Source organism: Aotus nancymaae, unplaced genomic scaffold, assembly GCF_030222135.1.
Source record: "Aotus nancymaae isolate 86718 unplaced genomic scaffold, 86718_ANA_hifiasm-v0.15.2.pri h1tg000117l, whole genome shotgun sequence".
NCBI classification, from domain to species: domain Eukaryota; kingdom Metazoa; phylum Chordata; class Mammalia; order Primates; family Aotidae; genus Aotus; species Aotus nancymaae.
In genome coordinates, this window is record NW_026988532.1 from 7390281 (window position 1) to 7399070 (window position 8790).

The 8790-nt window shown below is 38.6% G+C and overlaps 1 pseudogene; it reads left to right on the plus strand.

Moving 5' to 3' along the window:
- The first annotated feature begins 4099 nt into the window (after nucleotides 1–4099).
- LOC135272606 (transcription initiation factor TFIID subunit 9-like) lies at nucleotides 4100–6426 on the plus strand (annotated as a pseudogene).
- The last annotated feature ends 2364 nt before the right edge of the window (nucleotides 6427–8790 follow it).

Consider the following 8790-nt stretch of genomic DNA (forward strand, 5'->3'; position numbering starts at 1 on the left):
TTAATAGTTTTTTATTGTGTCTATTTGATTTTTCTCTCTTTTCTTCTTTATTAGTCTGGCTAGTAGTCTATTTTGTTAATCTTTTCAAAAACCTGGCTCCTGGATTTATTGATTTTTGAAGAGTTTTTTGTGTTTCTGTCTCATTTAGTTCTGCTCTGATCTTAGTTACTTCTTTTCTTCTGCTAGCTTTTGAATTTGCTCTTGCTTCTCTAGTTCTTTTAACTGTGATGTTAGTGTGTCAATTTTAGATATTTTCCACTTTGTCTGGTGGGCATTTAGTGCCATAAATTTCTCTCTACACACTGCTTCAGCTGTGTCCCAGAGATTCTGGTATGTTGTGTCTTTGTTCTCATTGGTTTCAAAGAGCATATTTATTTCTGCCTTGATTTCGTTATTCCCTTAGTACTCATTCAAGAGCAGGTTGTTCAGTTTCCATGTAGTTGTGTGGTTTTGAGTAAGTGTTTTAATCCTCAGTTCTAATTTGATTGCACTGTGGTCAGAGAAACTGTTTGTTATGATTTCCATTCTTTTGCTGTTGTTGAGGAGTGTTTTACTTCCAGTTACGTGGATTATGTGGTCAATTTTAGAATAAGTGCTACATGGTGCTGAGAATGTATATTCTATTGATTTAGGTTGGAGAGTTTTGTAGATGTCTATTAGGTCCCCTTGGTCCAAAGCTGAGTTCAAGTCCTGATTATCCTTGTTAATTTTCTGTCTTGTTGATCTGTCTAATATTGACAGTGAGGTGTTTAAAGTCTCCCACTATTATTGTATGGGAGTCTAAGTCTCTTTGTAGGTCTCTTAAGAACTCGTTTTATGAATCTGGGTGCTCCTGTATTGGGTGCATATATATTTAGGATAGTTGGCTCTTCTTATTGCATTGATTCCTTTACCATTATGTAGTGCCCTTCTTTGTCTATTTTGATCTTTGTTGGTTTAAAGTCTATTTTATCAGAGACTAGGATTGCAACTCCTGCAGTTTTTTGCTTTCCATTTGCTTGGTAAATCTTCCTCCATCCCTTGATTTTGAGCTTATGTGTGTCTTTTCATGTGAGATGGGTCTCCTGAATACAGCACAGGGATGGGTCTTGACTTTTTTTCTTTTTTTTTTGAGATGGAGTTTTGCTCTTATTGCCCAGCCTGGAGTGCAGTGGTGCAATCTCAGCTCACCACAACCTCCGCTTCCCAGATTCAAGTGATTCTCCTGCCTCAGCCTCCAAAATAGCTGGGAATACAGGCATGCACCACCACATCCAGCTAATTTTTTGTATCCTTAGTAGAGACAGCGTTTCACCATGTTGGCCAGGCTGCTCTCCAACTCCTGACCTCATGATCCACCCACCTGGGCCTCCCAAAGTGCTGACTCTATTCAATTTGCCAGTCTGTGTCTTTTAATTGGGGAATTAGCCCATTTACATTTAAAGTTACTATTGTTATATGTGAATTTGATCCCGTCATTAAGATGCTAGCTGATTATCTTGCACATTAATTGAGGTAGTTTCTTCATACTGTCGATGGTGTCTACATTTTGGTATGTTTTTCCAGTGGCTGGTATCAGTTTTTCCTTTCCATACTTACTGCTTCCTTCAGAAGCTCTTGTAAGGCAGGCCTGGTGGTGACAAAATCCCTCAGCATTTGCTTGTCTGTCAAGGATTTTATTTTTCCTTCGCTTATGAAGCTTAGTTAGGCTGGATATGAATTCTGGATTGGAAATTTTTTTTCTTTAAGGATGTTGAATATTGGCCTCCACTCTCTTCTGGCTTGTAGGGTTTCTTCAGAGAGATCCACTGTTAATCTGATGGGCTTCCCTTTGTGTTTAACCTGACCTTTCTCTCTCGCTGCCCTTAACATTTTTTCCTTCATTCTAACCTTAGTAATTGGAAACGCTGAGGATTGAGAGTTTCACAGCAAGCACAGCTGAACCTGGGAAGGTCCAGCTCTGTGGGGGACGGGTGTCCACTGAAGGAAAACTAAGAAACAGAAAAAACTTCTTCACCAACAAGCTGGACATCCACTCAGAGACCCAAGCTGAAAGTTAGCAATTACAAAGACGACAGGTGGATAAATCCACAAAGATGGGAAAAACCAGTGCAAAAAGGCTGAAAGCACCCCAAATCAGAACATATTATTTCTATTTAAGTCTTATAACAATCCAGCAAAGTTGGACTTAATACCTTTTGTACATAAGTGAAAACTGATTATCAGAGAGATTGAGTGACTTTCCCAAATGACAGAATCATGACTCATATCCATGTTTGTCTGGTTCCAATCACTTTGTCCTTTCTAAATATCATCTTAGTTCACATTTCCTTCTCTTAGACATCTTCAACTTCCAGCAAATTAACTGAAAATCTCTTAAGTTCCAGTTTCTTTATGTGCAAGACCAAATTAATAATCCCTGCTCTGCCTTCCTCCAAGGTATGTTGAAAGAATCATGAGATACATACTCTACACTTTAAGGCAGTATATTAACTCAAAAATATTAATATTGGAGGAAGAGAGCAATACTTTATTGTTCCCATTCTTCTGTAGAAAGAATTATACTGGAAATAATAATATTTGTTTGGGGACCATAAATCATAAATTGTTTAGAATACACTATCACACTAAATGCCATTATGTCTTCTCTTAAGAAACAATGTTTAAAAATAAGCATAAGTTGGCCAGATTTGATGGCATATGCCTGGTAGTCCCAGCTACTCAGGAGGCTGAGGTGATAGGATCACTTGAGCCCAGGAGTTTGAGGCTGAGGTGAGTTATGATCTCACGTCTGCATTCTAGCCTGGGTGACAGAGTGAGACATCAACTCTAAAACAATATTTTTTTTAATTTTAGAAAAGGTATGTTGGTCTAAAAACATTAGCAGTGCTACCAAAAATAAAAGTAGAAAATGAAGACCATTGTTCTTCATGTGTATCACTGAATCTAAAAAATTATTTGGATTATTAAATCATTACCAACCTAATTATGACTTGGCTACAGTAATCAAAATTGCACATGAATGAATTGGAGTACTGGCTACCAACTGCACCTGTCAGAGTTTTATTTAGCCAAATTTATTTGTTAAACCTCAGAACTTCCTGCTACCCACAAAGCATCCTTCGTAAACGTCCTGGTAGCCTTTTGCGACCTGACAGGATGAGTCAATGAACAGCATTGTAAACAACACTTTTCTTGCATTGAAATATTACCATGCTCCCCCTAGAACAGAGGTTATTTGTGAAAGCAGTGGTGACTAGGAAAATCAACTATTATAAAATTAGTAAGTTTTTAAAAATAGATTAAAATACACCTATTTTATTCTAACATTTTTATTCTGATTACATGCTGTCTAAGGCAATTAATCTTAAGAAAAAAAGCTACATTAGTTAACTGGGTTATATTAGAATGATTTGTTCAGAAACCTTAAAATTATCTCCATACCAATCTCTTTTCTATTTTTAAATTATCTTTGTAATTTCATTTCTGATTATGAAACTGGCACATATTTATCATATAGCGAGTATAGGTGATCGCAGAGGAAAAAATACTCATGATTTTATGGTCCAGAGATTTAAGTGTATAAGTTGAGTATCCCTAATCTGAAAAGCTGAATCAAAAATGCTTCAAAATCTGAAACTTTTTGAGTGCCAATATGATGCCATAAGTGGAAGATTCAATGCACACAAACTTTGTTTCATGCACAAAATTATTTAAAATATTGCATAAAATTAGCTTCAGGCTGTGTGTTTAAGGCATATATAAAACTTAAATGAATTTTGTGTTTATACTTTGGTTCCACCCCTAAGATTATGTATATGCAAAGATAATTAAAAATATATATATATATACACACATATGTATATGTTTAATTTAGATCTACAATTTAAATACACATGTGTATATATATACAAATTAAAAATCACACATGTATATATATACACGTGTGTCATAGTGGTAAAAATTTGAGTGTGGAGAAACACAGAACATGGCTGAGACCTGGTGGATCAGAACCCTGCTACTGGGGAATTGAAAGGCAGGGGCTTCACGGTGCAGAGGGCCAGAGGGGCCAATCTTCGAAGGGCAGAATTGCTGGGAGATGGGGAGGCCTGGTCAAAGGAAGGAGACTTGTGGTGAAGAGAATGAATGAAGTAACTGGTAGAAATTAAAGGTCCTGGTAGAACAAAATGGAATCCCAGTATGAGAACACACATGCCTGTTCCCCAAAGCCAAACAATATTTCCTAAAATCACAAGAAAAATACATTTTGGGCAAGTACCTTATCCAGTGATCCTATCTATGTATCAAGACAGTGGGGAAAGTTCATTAAGCACGCAAAACTCAGCGAGACCTGATTCCCTCATGAGGCCTCTGTTAAGGATAAATTCCACTCAGCAAGTGATGCTTTGGATACACTTTTGAACAGCATGTGCTTCGATGTATTTAATTGTAGATCTAAACCAAAAACCAAGGTGGGGACAGGTGGGGCACAAAGGCTGTCACTTTATGTTTGGGTTGAAATAACAAATAAGAAATGGCAGGTAAAGAGGTTAGAGAAGAGGAAAATAATGTCTTTGATTGTCATAGTGGTACAATTTTGAAATTGAAAGATGTAATTTAAAACTCATAAACCAAATAGTAGAAGTGTATCAAGTTAAAAGGGGATTAGTGATGTCAAAAGCTTTTTAGTGCAATGTTAAACAGGAGCTATACAACCCTTCCTAAACAGCAAACAAAAGGCACACACATACACACAAATACAAAAAGAAAACATATAACATCAACAAAGAAATAGAGTAAATACAATCTACCACATATGGTAAATAGAGACTAAATATGGAAGAGCTTAGAATGTAAACAGGGAAATAAGAATGTTTTTGTTAATCTATATTCTTATCTGCCAAAACCAATCATAACAATAAAAGCTTAAAACACTGTATGTAAAAAATCCAGTAGTCCAGAGTGATAGACAAAAAAATTTTAATGAGATTCAAAACTTGACCATTTTAACTAATAAACTAAAATTAATTTTGGATAAAAGTTCAATTTGGGGCAGAGGATATTCTTTATCACAGCAGAATGCCAGCAAAAACAAATTAAAATTAATTCTGGTCCTCCCCGTAGCGCAAAGGGCGCTTGAGCGAGGTGATCGGAGCAGTCGCAGTGAGGACCATGTTGCTTCCGAACATCCTGCTCACCGGTACACCAGGGGTTGGAAAAACCACACTAGGCAAAGAACTTGCATCAAAATCCGGACTGAAATACATTAATGTGGGTGATTTAGCTCGAGAAGTCTGATCATCAGATATCATGGAGTCTGGCAAGATGGCTTCTCCCAAGAGCATGCCGAAAGATGCACAGATGATGGCACAAATCCTGAAGGATATGGGGATTACAGAATATGAGCCAAGAGTTATAAATCAGATGTTGGAGTTTGCCTTCCGATATGTGACCACAATTCTAGATGATGCAAAAATTGATTCAAGCCACGCTAAGAAAGCTACCGTTGATGCAGATGATGTGCGATTGGCAATCCGGTGCCGCGCTGACCAGTCTTTCACCTCTCCTCCCCCAAGAAATTTGTATTAGATATCGCAAGGCAAAGAAATCAAACGCCTTTGCCATTAATCAAGCCATATTCAGGTCCTAGGTTGCCACCTGATAGGTATTGCTTAACAGCTCCAAACTATAGGCTGAAATCTTTACAGAAAAAGGCATCAACTTCTGCAGGAAGAATAACAGTCCCACGGTTAAGTGTTGGTTCGGTTACTAGCAGACCAAGTACTCCCACACTAGGCACACCAACCCCACAGACCATGTCTGTTTCAACTAAAGTGGGGACTCCCATGTCCCTCACGGGACAAAGGTTTACAGTACAGATGCCTACATCGCAGTCTCCAGCTGTAAAATCTTCAATTCCTGCAACTTCAGCAGTTCAGAATGTTCTCATTAATCCATCATTAATTGGGCCCAGAAACATTCTTATTACCACTAATATGGTGTCATCACAAAATACTGCCAATGAATCATCAAATGCATTGAAAAGAAAACATGAAGATGATGATGATGATGACGACCACAACTATGATAATTTGTAATCTAGCTTTGCTGCATGTAGCGTGTACTTCATCTTGAATTTATTGTACTGATATTAAACATGCATGCTGGATGTTTTCAAGTTGTGTTTTAGAAAACTTTAATAATATTTAATGAGTAAATACAATTACCATACTTTTCAATTTAAATGAAGGTTCAGCCTTAAAAGTGTAAGAAAAATAAAGTTGTCATTCAGTAATTGAGAAAATGAATAAATAAATAAATAAATAAAATTAATTCTGGACGAAAGTTAAAATTTGAGCAGGGAATATTTATTTTTTTTTCACAAAGCATGCCAGCAAGAACAAGTACATAGTAAAATTTTGAGATAGAAAATTTCCAATGTAAAAACAGAAATATATTAACTGACCCAGGCAGGGGTGATTAATTGATGATAAAATGCTCAGAGGGAGATTGTTAAAATACAGGATATTCAAGCTGTTTCAACCCACTTTCAAATTATAAATAAGGTGTCTTCATAAAAAGGTGAAGAGACATTTTGAGAGGGAGATGGTTAAAATACAGGATATTCAAGCTGTTTCAACCCACTTTCAAATTATAAATAAGGTGTCTTCATAAAAAGGTGAAGAGATATTTTGAGAGGGAGATGGTTAAAATACAGGATATTCAAGCTGTTTCAACCCACTTTCAAATTATAAATAAGGTGTCTTCATAAAAAGGTGAAGAGACATTTTAAGAGGGAGATTGTTAAAATGCAGGATATTCAAGCTGTTTCAACCCACTTTCAAATTATAAATAAGGTGTCTTCATAAAAAGGTGAAGAGACATTTTGAGAGGGAGATTGCTAAAATGCAGGATATTCAAGCTGTTTCAACCCACTTTCAAATTATAAATAAGGTGTCTTCATAAAAAGGTGAAGAGACATTTTGAGAGGGAGATTGTTAAAATGGAGGATATTCAAGCTGTTTCAACCCACTTTCAAATTATAAATAAGGTGTCTTCATAAAAAGGTGAAGAGACATTTTGGGTTCCGCACTCTGAACTCATCTGAAAAGGTCCTCGTAATTCAGCCTAAACATTTTACAAGGAACACTGCAGAGTCATGCTCTGAGCTTCCTGTCTCAGCCCATCTGCAGGTAGAGAAGGGCCAGTGTCTTCATCATCCCCATTATTGTGATACTAGGACGTTCCCTTGGTTAAGGAGGGGTCTATCAGCTCTGTCCCTTTTAAAGACAATAGACCCCCCTCCTTAAACAAGGGCCAGTTTCTTCATCCTCCCCATTATTGTGATACTAGAATGTTCCCTTGGTTAAGGAGGGGGTCTATCAGCTCTGTCCCTTTTAAAGACAATAGACCCCCTCCTAACCAAGGGCGAGTGTCTTCATCCTCCCCATTATTGTGATACTAGAATGTTCCCTTGGTTAAGGAGGGGGTCTATCAGCTCCATCCCTTTTAAAGACAATAGACCCCCTCCTGAACCAAGGGAACGTCCTAGTATCACAATAATGGGGAGGATGAAGACACTGGCCCTTGGTTAAGGAGGGGGTCTACGGTCTTTAGAAGGGACGGAGCTGATAGAGCCCCTCCTTAAGCAAGGGAACATTCTAGTATCACAATAATGGGGAGGATGAAGACACTGGCCCTTGGTTAAGGAGGCAGTCTATTGTCTTTAAAAGGGACGGAGCTGATAGACCCCCTCCTTAACCAAGGGAACATCCTAGTATCACAATAATGGGGAGGTTGAAGACACTGGCCCTTCTCTGCCTGCAGATGGGCTGAGGCAGGAAGTTCACAGCATGACTGCAGTGTTCCAACAAGATGTCTCTTCACCTTTTTGTTGTGTTCTTTGCGGTGGCGTGGGTTGTTTGAAGCAGACAGGTCAGTTGTGCTGTTCAATGTTCTACATTCCGCAATAGCCCGAGGATTACCTCCTGTGAAATTAATTTTCAGCAAGAACATGTCATTGTTGGACTCTACCCTGGTAGAATGTTCTCTGCCTGCAGATGGGCTGAGGCAGGAAGTTCACAGCATGACTGCAGTGTTCCAGCAAGATGTCTCTTCACCTTTTTGTTGTGTTCTTTGCGGTGGCGTGGGTTGTTTGAAGCAGACAGGTCAGTTGTGCTGTTCAATGTTCTACATTCCGCAATAGCCCGAGGATTACCTCCTGTGAAATTAATTTTCAGCAAGAACATGTCATTGTTGGACTCTACCCTGGTAGAATGTTCTCTGCCTGCAGATGGGCTGAGGCAGGAAGTTCACAGCATGACTGCAGTGTTCCAGCAAGATGTCTCTTCACCTTTTTGTTGTGTTCTTTGCGGTGGCGTGGGTTGTTTGAAGCAGACAGGTCAGTTGTGCTGTTCAATGTTCTACATTCCGCAATAGCCCGAGGATTACCTCCTGTGAAATTAATTTACAGCAAGAACATGTCATTGTTGGACTCTACCCTGGTAGAATGTTCTCTGCCTGCAGATGGGCTGAGGCAGGAAGTTCACAGCATGACTGCAGTGTTCCAACAAGATGTCTCTTCACCTTTTTGTTGTGTTCTTTGCGGTGGCATGGGTTGTTTGAAGCAGACAGGTCAGTTGTGCTGTTCAATGTTCTACATTCCGCAATAGCCCGAGGATTACCTCCTGTGAAATTAATTTTCAGCAAGAACATGTCATTGTTGGACTCTACCCTGGTAGAATGTTCTCTGCCTGCAGATGGGCTGAGGCAGGAAGTTCACAGCATGACTGCAGTGTTCCAACAAGATGT